Source organism: Brassica napus, chromosome C5 (genome assembly GCF_020379485.1).
Source record: "Brassica napus cultivar Da-Ae chromosome C5, Da-Ae, whole genome shotgun sequence".
Lineage (NCBI taxonomy): Eukaryota > Viridiplantae > Streptophyta > Magnoliopsida > Brassicales > Brassicaceae > Brassica > Brassica napus.
The window spans coordinates 27,938,639-27,953,777 of record NC_063448.1 but is presented as its reverse complement, the minus strand read 5'-3'; the positions used below and the strand labels follow the sequence as shown (position 1 = coordinate 27,953,777).

General features: G+C 38.8%; 1 long non-coding RNA gene across 1 annotated transcript; it reads left to right on the top strand.

Annotated features, from left to right (window-relative positions):
- The first annotated feature begins 248 nt into the window (after nt 1-248).
- LOC111206806 lies at nt 249-7,082 on the top strand. Its single transcript, XR_002659117.2, has 2 exons — nt 249-6,435; nt 6,763-7,082. It is a non-coding gene; the product is annotated as an uncharacterized LOC111206806 (long non-coding RNA).
- The last annotated feature ends 8,057 nt before the right edge of the window (nt 7,083-15,139 follow it).

Sequence of the window (15,139 nt, the reverse complement as noted above, 5' to 3'; positions counted from 1 at the left end):
AAATATTAACAATAATTTAAAAATAAAAATGTATATAATTCCTTTAATTATTTCTATGTATAATATTACAAAATTTACATAAAATTTATATATACTATTATAAAAATGAAAATATATTAAATAAAATTAATTTATATATATATATATTACTATTTTTTAAATATTTATTAATAAAACATTCGGATCCGGATATCCGGACTTAAAAATTAAGATATCCGGATCCGAATCCGGCTTTGACGGATCCAACATTTTACTATTCGGATCCGGATTCGACCCTTCCGGATGTCCGGATTTTCGGATCGGATCTGGATCGAATCTCGGATCGAATCCGGATTTCGGATAAAAATCTGAGGCCTAATTATATGTCCAGTCCTCTTGTGGACCAATTAATTCGTAATTTATTATGTATTCTCCACTTTATCCAAAAAAACTAGTATCCTCATTATTTTAAATAGGATGTATTTGTTATCTAATGCCGATCAAGCGCTACGACTATTAATTTTTATTTACAGACTAACATATAAAAATACAAGGGTCGACGGGATATATACTTGTGATTTAGATTATTATTTTTTTATATGATTTTGACGTTTGTATTTTAGATTTACATTTTATTATTTTGTTAATTTAAGTTGTTGGTTAGTTTGTTTGTAAGTAAATTTTATTTTGAATTTATGCTTCTATGGCATCATCATGATTGAGTTGTTATCTCATTTTTAATTGAATAATTTGTATCTAATAACTAATGTATATGACTCTTTTTGAGGTTCTCACCAGCCGTAAAGCCTATGCATAATTTTCCAAAAAGAAAATCTTAACTTTGGTGAGAAATTGACAATAAAAACATTAGCCATCTAATTGGGTTGAAAATTGTGTTCATGGGCTAGGAATGTTGTTCATGGTGTTCATCGGTCTCATTTGTTAAGTTTATTGTTAGGTGATACTCGGTCTTGGTAAAATAAGCTCTATTGTTTGTTAGGAACAAATATGAGCATCTCTGGACCATTTCATGCTTGGTCTTAACTCTTAAACATAGGATTTCAGTCGCTGCGTATGATCTAAGAAATGAATTTGGCCAATCATATTTTAAAAAGATTAACAAAGCGACAAAAAAGATACACAGATCTTCCAAGGTCGTTATGTCATATGTCCTGCAATTTCGTGAGTAAGAAACATGTGTATCATAGTAACTTTTGCCGATATAGGTGTGGAAAAGAATCAGAACATATCATGCCTATATATTTGATACTTGGCACCGTCGAAAGTGAAATCATAAGGTCGTGGAATCCTCAGCTTTTTTTTCTTGGAGTGAAAGAAGAGAGATGGATCTTTGGCATATCCTTACCAATTCAACTAACCACTGGCTAACCCGTTTCACTTATTGAAGCAAATCTGTTCGTTCCAAGCTACCAATATAAACCACAATTTTTAAGCCTTTGCAAACATGGGCTTTGATAGAGGAACTGGCTTTTGTTTTGGGTGGCTAAATTGAAGGAGACGCCATAGAGAATTAAGCTAACTAATTGGATCAGCGACTTGAATGGCGGAAACAATACCAATGAACAAACCTATTCTTAAAAACATCATCTGTTTCAAACGCCATTTTTAAATGCATACCACTGAACCATCTCATCTTCATTGCTCATCTCACATTCCCCCTGGTGCGCTAATATCTGTTGCGTTGTGTTCATCTTCATTTGCTTTGATGGTTTTGTCTTACAGTTTCAGATAGAACCGGAATAAGAGTTATTATTGTTAGCGGATCAGAGACCACCGCGTTTAGCGCGATGGGTTCCGATGAAGAGGTCGCCGGAATAAGAGCGGAGAAAGAAGAATAGCTTCTTCTGGGTTGCGAAAGTGCTCCACCCGATCTCACTGAAATTACGGCGAGTTATTCCCCTGTAGATTTGCTGAAACTTCCAGATCTCACCGTGGATGCCTACCGATAACTGTCTGTACCGGAGGCTCTACCATGTAATTAAGCTGCGAAAAAATCTGATCCACCAGCGATTAACAAATTAAGCTCCCATATTACTCTTTGATAATGCCCTCAGCTCCGCCGAGTTCGAGTTGGAGCTTGATACATTTGAAGATTATGGACCTCATGACCAGTATAATTTACATTTCAAGGCTAAAAATTTATTATAAGTATTGGAATCATAGTTGTAACTGAATTATAAAAAGAAAAAGAAAAAGAAAAAAAATCAAATTATCTCTCCCCTCTTCTATCATCAGTGGAAGCGAAAGGGGATTCTGGTGAAGCAGGAAAAATACTGATGACGGCGACCGTTTCAACCGAAGCAGAACCGGCGTGTCCTATGGCAACTTCCAAACTCGTGTGCAATGAAGTGGACACGTGTCATCATGTCTGATAGTGGTGGGGGATACGTGGAATAACTAATCGACCGGTAAACTGAGTTGGTTATTGGGCTAAATTTTAAATTGTATTCGGGTTGGATGGACTTTAATATTGCTTAACCATGTAATAGCCTTTGGGCTTTTCCATAAATAGAAAATGTTGACAAAAAAAAGTTCTCTCCCCTCTCCAATCATCTTCTTCCTATCTCTTCTTCTCTATTTATTATGTTTCTCATCTCATTTCTTCTGTTTGTTATCACTTTTCTGTCACAATCTGTTAAGCACAACCATCGGTTTAATAGATCTCTTTTCATCACTTTTTTGTGTTGTTTATTAAGAGAAATGAACTGATGATTTTGTTGGAAGAAAATTTTCATATTTTATAATAGACCATTAACACAAAGGAATGAATGAAGAGATTCATTGAATGTGAGATCATGTGAGAAGTGGAGAATAGGTATTAATGCGAATGTTAATGAAAATGCATGAACCAAATTAATTTCCGTAACGGCGCCAGATTAAAGAAGTTAATTCGCCAAAAGCGACTTCCAACTGACATTGATCGCAATCGTTCATCATCGGTGAAACTGTTGGATTTCTATTGACAGTTAACTGAACGAGAATTATTGTACGGCGATCACTTTCCCTAGGTTTTGTATACAGTTTTTTAGAGAAGATGTATTTGAAATATAGTAAACACATAAAACACATTAAACTCAAGAATAAATCAAATATTAAGTTTTGATTAACCATGACACGTGTCGCCACCACAGACTCCGACTTAGTGACATGGAATCCCATGTGGATAGCATAGGAATCAAAGAAACTATTGTTTATATATATAGATAGATAGATAAATAAGAAGACCAAAACCAAATATTAAAAAATGAACCAAAAATAATTTTAGATGCACAAATCTATTTTGACCCAAAAAAATACCGAAATCTCCATAGAGCAAAATATCAATACACCATTCCACCTTTCCCTCAACATCTCAATTTTATTAATTATGAGCTTGTATTTTTAAATATTTTATTGGTTCATTGTCTGTCTCCTTAGATCTTGATCAGCCGGTCATGTATGACATATTTTACTTCTCTATCTATGTTTTCCATGTTAAATATTATTTATGATGAGCTAAAAGTTTTGGAACAAAAATGTGTGAAACCAAAATGAACAAATATTCATAGAAGTTAGAATCGATTTGTTGGTACGTGACGAAGCAATACAAACTTTCATACCATATAAATTTATGTTGAGACATTTGACTTAGAGTTAAGATTTATGATAATGTATCGAATAAGTAACATATGAAAAATAATGATTACTAATGATCTTGGTATAAAATATATACATATTATTACTTTATGGACTGATACAATTGTGGTGACCCAAGTGATTTAAGAGAATAAATGAGCACAGCAATATTGAGAGTACAGTTTATGAAATGTAAAGCTTGGGACCGCCTTCTACTTCTCTTTGGTTGTCTTTTATGGGTATTGACGGTAGATAATAACGGCGATATGGTCTCCGGCGAGTATCAAGTATCCTTAAGATCGCATTTACTGTCTGATCTTCTTTATGTTTTGGTTTGACCATGACAGCTCGGCACATACTATCCTCTCATCTCGCGATAGACATATTTTCTTTTTATCGGGCCTTTGTGATAATGGGATTCTTGGACGGTACGGATTAAGGTGAAATCCACTTCCAACAATAATCCTCCAGTCCAGCGTGTCCCCGGTCATCAGCAGGTTGGGTGTTGATTCTGATTTGGATGGTGTTTTTGAGGCCAAAGATTCATGAAAACCCCGGTAAAAGACTCCGGTTTATTAATTTAGTTGTGAGATTTGATTGATGTAAATCAAAGGATTTGATTTTCCCTTCTTGGAAAGTGAATCGCCTTTAGCTTGGCAATCATTTTCATTTGTGGTTTCTGAGTCTCGGAATATAACTTTCTCGTCTTCTTCCTCGGTTTTTCATTCTTTTAATCAAAAGAAAGTGAATGGTCCTTTTTTTCTTTCTATATATTTTGATTTTTTTTTGAATAATCTTCATTTTATTGTCATGATTATAGTCTGATTGTCCTTCGTCTTCTATTTTTCAAATGTTTTAGCAACTATTTTTAGTTCTTCTCTTTAATATTGAGTTTGTATATCGAAGTTTCTGTTTTTGTCAAGGTTCATAATCTTGAGATTGTGTTCAGTTGTTAATTTGATTTTGTTACTTATCTTTTTTTTTATCTAGTGATGTTTTGCCTTCCGCATCGTCTTTTGATGAGCTTTCTCTTATTTCTTGGGTTTCCCTTTGCGTCTCTGATCTCCTTATACATTTTTGGTTTGTTTGTTCTATTGATCTTCTTATTTCATCATGGTGGCCAAATGTCATTATCCCCTCCAGAAGTCGTTTGAGGTGGCTAGGAAAAGAGAAGAAAGAGATAAGGCCGCTCTTGTGCGGTGAATCAGAAGGTTGTTCTTGAAATGGTGGATGATAATGCCATTTCTCCAAAGGCTGCCAAGCCTATTTCTCCTGTGAGGAGTGTAGTTTTTCAGGATTCCAGTGAGAAAAAGCTCTCAAAATTCTCCGTCACTCTCTGCTTGGAAAATAAGTGGTATGATAAGTGATTTCCCATCATATGGTATGTTATTTGGATAGACAACTCATGATAAGCTATCGTGTCCTTATTCCCAAGATATAGTAAATATGCTTTCTGTCTAAAACACAGACGGACAACTGGTGGTTTTACTGTCACAAGAGATTTTTATCCCACGATCATCCATATCGTAAGAAATATGACATTGTTTAGGAATAACAAGAAGGTGTTTGACAGTTCACCTTCTGAATTAAGTGGCAGTGATTGGGTAAACAGTTAAGAGAAAATACTTATAAATGTTTAGTAATAATTTATAAAATACTTAATATAAGTTCTTTTGCTTCTTTAATTAAGAAAATATTTGTAAAAATATTCTTTTAATGAAGACAAACATGATGGTACAAACACAAGAGGTAAACTTGAAATTTTCCCCCAAAATATTTGGTTTCACATTTTTTTTAATAATAATCATGATTTCATTTTTGTTATTTTAAATAAAAATTTCCTTAGTTGAGCGATTAATTTTGGACTTATGTGGCTACTAGAGTTTGGTTTCAACGAATTTGAAGCTCTTTATACTCGGTCCCTTGGATTAATTGACGTGACAGTGATCCAATGATTATCTCCTGCCTACACTGGTGATAATGGATGTAGCAAACCTGAAAAAAAAAAAAAAGCGTTGCTTGAGTAAAACATTTAAGGTCGATAGAAACGTCTGGAAGAATAGCATAATAAACATTTCTTTTAGAGGAAGCCACAAAAAAAAAAACCCCCAGTTAGAATTTCTCTCTAGTCTCCCGTCGTCACTCTCTCTCAACAGAAACTGCAAACAATATCTGTAAATGCAATGTGAGGGAGGATCAACGAAGACGAACAAGAATGGTGGCTGCAGCAATCTCCAGAGGCAAACACGTACGTTCCTTCTCGGTACTTATCTCCCTCCACAACAACATCTAGAAGCTTAGTCTGTGGCAGTTGTAGAGGAAAGCTGGGATCTGGCCGTATGTGATGATGATTGATGAGAGTCCTAGGGTTTCTGTTAATGGAAGGTTGAGTCTATATATGGAAACTGGAGAAGACCAAACATCTGTTTCTTCTGATAGCTCTGGTAATAGCCAAAAATTAGCTTCTGGCAAGAGACTAATACCCGGTTGCAAGAGGATCCGGCCTCTCCTTTATCCACCAACCCGGGTTTGAAAACAACTGCTGTTCCTTTAGCGTCTCCTCTTGGCATGGCTTCTCCTGTAAGATGTGCTGCTCATCCCTTCTCGAGTGAAGAATGGGGTTTCAGATCAGATGAACTCTTCTTATAACCGCAACAACACCGACTTCGATACTTAGTTTCTCTGCTGATGTTAGGAGAGGGAAGATTGTGTTATGGATTCATATTTGTTGAGGCTTCTCTCTAACCGTTACCTGCAGTGGCGGTTTGTCAATGCGAGGGGCAGAGTCTACTTCAAATGGTGCAAAGATTCAGTGCAGAGGTATGGCCTTGTGTGTCTACTTTAGCCACTGCTGCAGATTTAGAAAGGGTTTGATTTGTTCATCTATGTACTTAGGATCTTGGTCATGAATTTATCAGCATTTATGGAAACTTATCGTTTAAAGTCATGAATTTGTTAATCTTACCGAGCTACAACAGTGGAAGACTAATCAGTAGTTTTCTGCATAGAAGAAGAGTGAGACTATAGTTAATTGAAATCTTTCAAGAACATGGTTTAAGGATAAACAAAAGCCTTTGTTTCTTGTGGTTTCTCTGGCATTAACATAGAATATGAATTCACTCCCTTTTTTTTGTTTCTTTTTGCTAGAAAAACCTGTGGAATGCATGGGTATCAATCACATTAAAGCGAATCAAGTTGCTTTTGCTAAGGCAGAAATTGAAACTGGCTTCTATTCTGAAGGGACAGGTAAGAAAGTGAACTCTTTTTTAGTTTTAACTATGTCTTAATTAGGGTTTGTTTCTTTCTATTTTGAGAAAGAAGACAGATATTCTGTGGAATTCGGCTTAGTGATTCCTTCTTGCTGTAGCAACAAAATAAAGTATTGGATGCAACTTAATGATTGCAGAATGGTAGTTCTACTGTGACATTGAGCAAATGAATCTGGACTCTAGTCAGTTATTTATGTGTATGGTAGGTAAAATTGTTCAAGAAGTTGGTATGTATACTTATTTGCTTAGAATCATCCCACAAAACATTGATAAGGAAGCAGGAGATTTTATTTATTTTGAAATGAAGAAGACAGCAGTACTAGCACTACATCCCCCATTGATGATGATGGATATAGAAAGAAAGAACGATATGAATGTTCTTTGTCTGGTGCAACCGAAGCCTTGAAAGCCAGCACGCTTTGTTTACCTATTGTTGGAAAACCCGTGGTAAGTACCGCTGTGACATAACAGCCCTGATATGATTGTTTTGGCTTAATTTTAGTACTTTGGCTGGCGAAAATGTTGTAAATGCGAGAACTAACTCACATACTAAAGCACAGAGTACACCAGAGAATATCTCTACAAAAATATGTATTATTACTAGTATTCTTTTAAAGTGACCTTACAAGTATCTCTTTAAACAGAACTCGAACAAGATCAAGACCCTTTTTGACTTGTTCCCCTAGCCTCACACTTCCTAAGATCGAATACAAGATCTCTAGAACCTCTACCCCTTAGCCCTTAGTGTTATTCGCTCGCTTCCAAGCTTAGCGAACTCCACTCTTATGCTAAGAATACAATTTTCTATACCTACCCTAATCCACAGGTCGAGTGTGACTATATATACAATACAGCCAAGTCGGCTATCCACGCCTATCTACCCAATATTCCCTATCTACCCAATTATGTCAAGTTCCCTAAAACCTCTCCAAAATTTTTTTAGAAAACTTCCATCGTGAGATCTCCCTTCTCCAAGGTGAATCTCTTCAAGCTTGCTCCCCAAGATATCTTCGTATCAACTTAGCCTTGATCCGCAATCCATTCTTCAAGTCGCAATCTTCATCTTGACTTGTTCATCCGCACGTACACTTCTCTGTTGCAGACTCTGCTCCATTCGCTACTGTACTTGCGTCTGTATCAGAACATCCATCTGATCTTTGCATCTACAATCTCCCCCCCCCCCCCTTTTAGCTTTGGATGTCTCTCAAGTACCTGCACAGATTCGCTCAAACAACCACACATATTCGAACATATGTATCCTAAATAATACGTGCATTAAAAACTTAAAATTAAGGTTCAAAACATGCGAGTTCAAGAGTTAGAGATAAACATAAAACCAAAACACAAAAAACCAGCAACATTGTTTTATCTCTCACTCCCCCCATAATGAAAAACGAGAAAACTTAAAAAATTTCTCCCCCATAATCTAGTTCCCCTGATCATCCTGCTGCTGCGGATCGTCTGTCTCTTCTTCTCCCCCTGCTTGAGAGCATACATAGTTAAAATTCATAAAGATCAGAGTAAATAAATAATCAGATAGAAGTCTTACTTGGAAACAGCATGCTTGCAATCTGTCCCACGACACTAGTCAGAGTCTGCATCGCGGTTGCAAGCTGTTGAATTGCTTCGGAGGTCGTTTCTAGAGCCAGCTTTGCCTCTTCAGCATCGATCGGTTGTCCTGGAGCTGCAATCGATCCGAGGTGAATGATCTGAAACTTTCCAGCAGCTCGCGGAGACTGTCTCGGTGGCACATACCCAGAAGGAGCAGTCCTCTCAGTTTGAGGAGTGCTTGGTGGTGGTCCAGAAGGAGGTGCTGCAGTTGATGTTGATGCAGATTTTCCTTTCTTCTTAGCCTGCCTCTGAGCTTTCTTTTCAGCCTCTCGTGCTTCCTTTTGATTCTTGAGATATGCTTCTCCCAGACGAGGATCCTTCTTGAATCACAGGCACAAGTTTCTCTCTTGGTTTTCTCTGCATCATGTGCTGCATCTGAAGCACACCATAGATGGTACGTGGAAATATCAACCACCTCGTGTCCTTCTTTTCTCCTTCTTTTTGAATGACTCCAAGGTTAAGACGGACTCCATGAAACATCTTATAGACGAGTTTTGCACGATTAATGGACACAACATTTTTGTTAGACGAAGGCACCCAGTTGTATGCTGCAAGAACTAGAAGCGCAACTTTACATGGAGACAGAGAGCTTGTCGTGAGGTTCTTCATCTCCCGTGTCCCCTCGATCAGGAAGTCAGCGAGCTCGTCACCATCAACTTCATCCATGGTTTCCTCTACTTCTAACTCCTCTCCTTGAAGTGGTGAAACATCGAAGTATTGATCAATCATAGCCGGAGAGAATTCATATTTCTGTCCTCGTACTATTACTATGACTTATGATGCTCTGGTCATCTCTCCAGACAAAGCCGCATAGAAATCCTTCACGATCTCAGGAATGTAACCTCCCAGGCCTGTGACAGTCTTCTCCAGTTGCCCTTTCTTGATTATATTCAGATAGCCCCATGTGTCTTCTGAGCTTAAATCCAACGAACGTTCTGGAATAATCTCTCTAGAGGCAAAACTTTCATACCTTTGTTCTGCGAAACGTTCAGCTCTTGAGGTTGTTTTGGCCTTTCCTTGAGACTTGATTCCTGAGGCAGCGGTTTTCCTGGTTGATTTTCTCACAGGATTGCTCTGGGTTGCTGATGATGGAGCTTTCCTCTTTTTCTCTTTCTCCTTAGTACTGACTGATGGTTCCACGTTCTCAGCATCAACTTCCTCAGCTTCGTCTAAGTCAGTGTTCTACGAATCATCTTCTTCCTCAGATTCACCTGAAGAGACTTCGAATGCTTTTCCTCGATTTTCTTTGGAGATCTTAGTTGTATCAACTCCTTCTGGAATCACTTCAAAGAATTGTTCACTTCTTCCCTCCTTCACGTTCTCCTTCTTCCCTCCTTCACGTTCTCCTTCTTCTTAGTTGATCCCACTGGTTCTGACTCCACATCTGACTCATGACTCAGTTGTTTGGCTGCAGTATGGAGATCTTCGGACAGTGGTTGAGACGTTTGGCTCTGCTGTGGCGTCGTTTTCTCCTCATCATCAGAGTAGTCTACGAGATTCAAAGGTGGTGGATTTGAGGATTTTCCGGCGGCGGAGGTGTTCTTGTTCATCAACATGATTTCTTGAGAGAGAGAGAGAGAGAGTTTTCTTTCTTTTGGAACTTTGAGTTTTGAGAGCAAAGAGAGTTATGAGAGACATAAGTTGGCCTCTAGGGTTTATCAAGGGGTAATCATTTCCTTTTTGGTGCATTACCCCATGATCTCCTAGATATTCGCCATATCTCCCACTCTCTCCAAAATGAAAGTTTTTCAAATTTCAAAAATTTGAAATCTTCCATTTAGGCTCACACGATCTCTCTTCCCTTTTCTCTGATGTTGACACGTATTCCCCACTTATGACTTGATCGGACCGAATCTTCACTGTTCCACTGTGACACTCGATGACATAGACTAGTAACATTTACTCAATGACTTTTACTGACACAACCACTTAGACAAAAGAACATTTAGTACATTAAACAAGCAAGCAATGATAGAACACGTGTCACACAGGTTAATTTTTAATTTTTAGTACACAAACTTTTTGTTTTACCTTTTCCCGTTTGACAATTGTTCGTTGAGTGATCCAGAGGCTGACATAGCTTCTGCTACAGATGCACCCTTCTGCTCTACTTGATCATCATCTGATCATCAGGCTTATTTCATGTCTAGCTTTCGCACAAATATGCCTTTATCATGTCCTGACTCAGTTTTCAACCTTTATTCGTCATGAGAGAGCTGGGGGTTGTCACTTCTTTCTTTTCTTTTTTTACCTTGTCTTTTCTCTTTCTTTTTCTCTTTTCTTTTGTAAGAGTTTTCTTGTGCTCCCTTTTTGATGATGGGAGACACAAAACATCTTCTTCTCCTTGTTACTTGATTGCTCTCTCGATGCGAAACCTGTACTTTTTGAGATCATGACGACATATTTGGCAGCTCTTTTCCACTACTCGCTTCTGATGCAAGACAAAATCTGAACTTTTGGTGCCTCTGCATCAGCTCTTCTGTCATTTCCTGTACACTTACACAAACTTGTTACATCTCACAAACCCCAATGGAGTTTCGAAGAGTAACAAAATGGTTAAGATCTAAAGGTTTAGTGAAAAGATCAGCTAGTTGTAATTCTGTGACAACGTGTTCAATCACTACCTGTTGTTCATCGACTTGTTCCCTGATGAAGTGATGTCGAATGTCAATGTGCTTGGTCCTTGAGTGTTGCACCGGATTCTTTGATATGCCGATTGCACTCTTGTTGTCACAGTAGACCAGAAATGATCCAGTATCCATGCCATAGTCAGCAGACATTTGCTTCATCCACATCAGTTGTGTGCAGCAACTCCCCATAGCAATGTATTCTGCCTCTGCGGTAGACAATAATACAGAGTTCTGCTTCTTGCTTAACCAGGCAATCATGTTGTTTCCGAGAAAGAAACATCTTCCACTGGTACTCTTCCTGTCGTCTACACTTCCTGCCCAATCTGCATCGCAATATCCAGCAAGATTTCCATTTAATCCCTTTGAGTAGTAGATCCCAAGGTTAGTCGTGCCTTTGACATATCGAATGATTCTCTTAGTTGCCTCCAGATGAGACTTCTTTGGTTTTACCTGATACCTAGCACATATCCCCACGCTCAGACTTAGATCTGGTCGACTAGCCGTGAGGTATAGTAAGCTCCCGATCATTCCTCTGTACAGCTTCGTGTCTACTGGTTCACGCTCCTCATCTTTGAAACTCTTGTTTGTCGAGCTCATCCGAGTTTTTGCCTCCTTGCAATGATCTAGTTGAAATCTATTCAGTAGTGCCTTTGCATAGGTACTTTGCGAGATGAAAACACATGCCTCTGTCTGTTGTATTTGTAACCCGAGGAAATATTTCAACTCTCCCACCATGCTCATCTCAAACTCTTTGGTCATATCTCGAGTGAAATCATCTACATGTTGTTTAGATGTTCCTCCAAAAATGATGTCGTCAACATAGATCTGAACCACCACCATTCCTGTTTTGTTCTTCAGCACAAATAGTGTTTTATCAACACTTCCTCTGATGTAGCCTTTGTCAACCAGAAAGTTTGTCAACCTTTCATACCATGCTCGAGGTGCTTGCTTCAACCCGTATAGAGCCGTGTTGAGTTTGTACACGTACTCAGGATTAGTTGCATCTTCAAAACCCTTTGGCTGATGCACATATACTTCTTCAGATAGTATCACATTCAGAAATGCACTCTTAACATCCATTTGGTATACTGTGAAGTTCATAATGCATGCCATTCCAATGAACAGTCTGATAGACTCCAATCTAGCCACTAGAGCAAAGGTTTCTTCAAAATCAACTCCCTCGATTTGCGAATACCCCTGAGCCACTAATCTTGCTTTGTTCCTGACCACAACTCCATTCTCATCAATCTTGTTCTTGAAGATCTACTTAGTCCCAACTATGTGACCATCAGATGGCTTCTGTACCAGCTCCCATACATCATTTCTGATGAACTGTTCTATTTCCTCATGCATGGCTTGAATCCAGAACTCATCCGAGAGTGCTTCGGTGTGATCTTTTGGTTCAATATTTGAGACAAAGCATGCTGACTGCACCATTTCTCTGAAGTTGATCTTCACACCTCTTGTTCTTCTCCCTTCATTCACGTTTCCAATGACAGCACTAGATGAGTGATTTTTGTGAATGTTTGGAGTAATTGTCTACTGTGTCAATTCTGAGGAAGTTGTTGCGTCATTCGTTGATTCAGTTGATGGGTCCTTTGATGCATCCGCTGACGTAGATTTCTTCTGTTCCTCATCGTTTTCCCATTCCACTGCTGTGACGTCATCAAACACAACATTTACTGACTCCATGATCATCTTGGCAAGTTTGATGCAAGAAGCGACGAAGCCATGTTTCTAGGATACTCAGCAAACAGCACAGCCTTCAAACACAACATTTACTGACTCCATGATCATAAGGGATCTCGAGTTGTAGACTCTGAAGGCTGTGCTGTTTGCTGAGTATCCTAGAAACATGCTTTCGTCGCTTCTTGCATCAAACTTGCCAAGATGCTCTTTGTCGTTGAGGATTTAGCACTTACACCCAAAAACATGAAAGTAACTAAGGTTCGGTGTTTTGCCTTTCCATAGCTCATACGAAGTTTTGATAGTCCCTCTTTTGACATAGACACGATTTATGATGTAGCATGCGTTGCTAATAGCCTCTGCCCAGAACCTCTGCATCACATTGTTACCATGCATCATAGCTCGCGCCATCTCCTGAAGCGTGAGATTCTTTCTTTCTACTACTCCATTTTGTTGAGGAGTTCTAGGTGCATCAAATTGTTGAACTATTCCGTGTTGTCCACAGAAATTGCTCATGGCTTCATTATGGAATTCTCCCCCATGATCACTGCGAATCTGCTTCAGTCGTCTCTTCCCATTTGTAACTTGAAGAGCCCAGATCTTGAAGTTTTCTAGTGTATCAGACTTTTCACCAATGAATTTGACCTATGTAAACCTTGAGTAGTCATCAACCAGAACTAGAACATACCTCTTCCCTGCTAAGCTCTCTGTCTGCATAGGACCCATGAGATCCATGTGTACCATTTCAAGCATATCGTTTGACTGAATATCTTGAATCATTTTGTGTTGAACTTTGACCTGCTTTCCTTGATTGCACGGTCCGCATACAGTCTTCTCTGTATCCTCCAGCTGAGGAACGCCTCTGATTGCACCTTTTCTGATGATGTTATATGCCTCATGTTCATGTGACCAAGTCTTTGATGCCACAGGCTTGTTTCATCATGTGCAACTAGACACTGTTGTACACTCTGCCACACATAGCAATTGTTAGCAGATCGTACTCCATGGAGCATGACTCTATTTTCCTCATTCACAGCTTTGCATTATCTCTTTGTGAAGTGAACTAACAACCCTTCATCACACAGTTGACTGATACTGATTAGGTTTGATCTTAATCCCTTGACTAAGAACACATCTTTCAGAGGTGGTTTGGTTTCAACAGTCATTCCCTTGCCCTTGATCGCTCCTTGGCTTCCATCTCCAAATGTGACTCTGCCTCCTTTCAATGCCTTTATCTCTCTGAGATTCTTGCGTGTTCCTGTCATATGACGAGAGCAACCACTGTCGAAGTACCATGGATTTTCATCCTTGGATATCAATGCCACTGCTTCTGATACAAGTGACATGCTTCATCTTGGACCTCCGTGATTAGATCGCTGAGTTGATTTCACTGTTGTTCGTCCTAAGTCAGATTTTCTGATCCAGACTTGATTTCGAGAGCCATTCCACCAGTACCTTCCTTGTCTCAGCAACTGATTTACTTTTTCCCGAAAGTGATAGCATTTCTTCTTGATGTGACCCGGTTTTCCACAGTAGTAACATCCTCTTTTCTGCTGAATCTCTGATTGTTCCATCTTCGGGAGATTCTGAACATTCTCAGCACCAGTCCTTGAGGTAGTACCTTCAGTTGTTGTTCTCTCTCTGGAATTTGAGCTTGGCACAAAATTTATGGGTTCTGTATCACTTTTTCCATACTCAGTGTATCCTAGACCTCGAGAAGTCTGATCCTGTCTTCCCAGACTCAAGATTTTATCAAGTTCCTTGGACCCAGTGAGCATTCTGGCAGTCTTGTAATGATGTTCCAGCTTGGCATTTAAGTCTGATGATTGAGTCTTCTCATTTTTCACTTGTTTTTCTAGTGATTCAATATGAGCAGCAAGTCGCACATTCTCCTTTTTCAGGTCTGAGGTATTTGCCTCCTTCTTTCTTTTATCATCAAGTTCTTTCCTGAGATTTATCACCGTGTCTTCTAGCCACCTTTTTTCCTTTTTGAGACACAGATTCTCTTTACCAATCTAAACTACCGTCTGACACAGTTCTTGGTAGCTCATTCCATCACCATCATCTGCACTTGACTGATCATCATCAGTATCAGTTTCTCCTTCCACAAACTTTGTGATGCCAATAAATGCTACGAAGTTAGCCAGCTCTTCTTCATCACTATCTTCTTCTGGGTCTGTCTCATCAATCCCGATCATAGATTTCTCACGTCTCCCCTTCTGATCGTTGCCGCATTCCAGTTGAGTGTGTCCAATTCCTTTGCACTTGTAGCATTTGATTTCTCTCCTTCGAACAGTTGGATAGTCCGTTTTGTAATGTCCATACCCC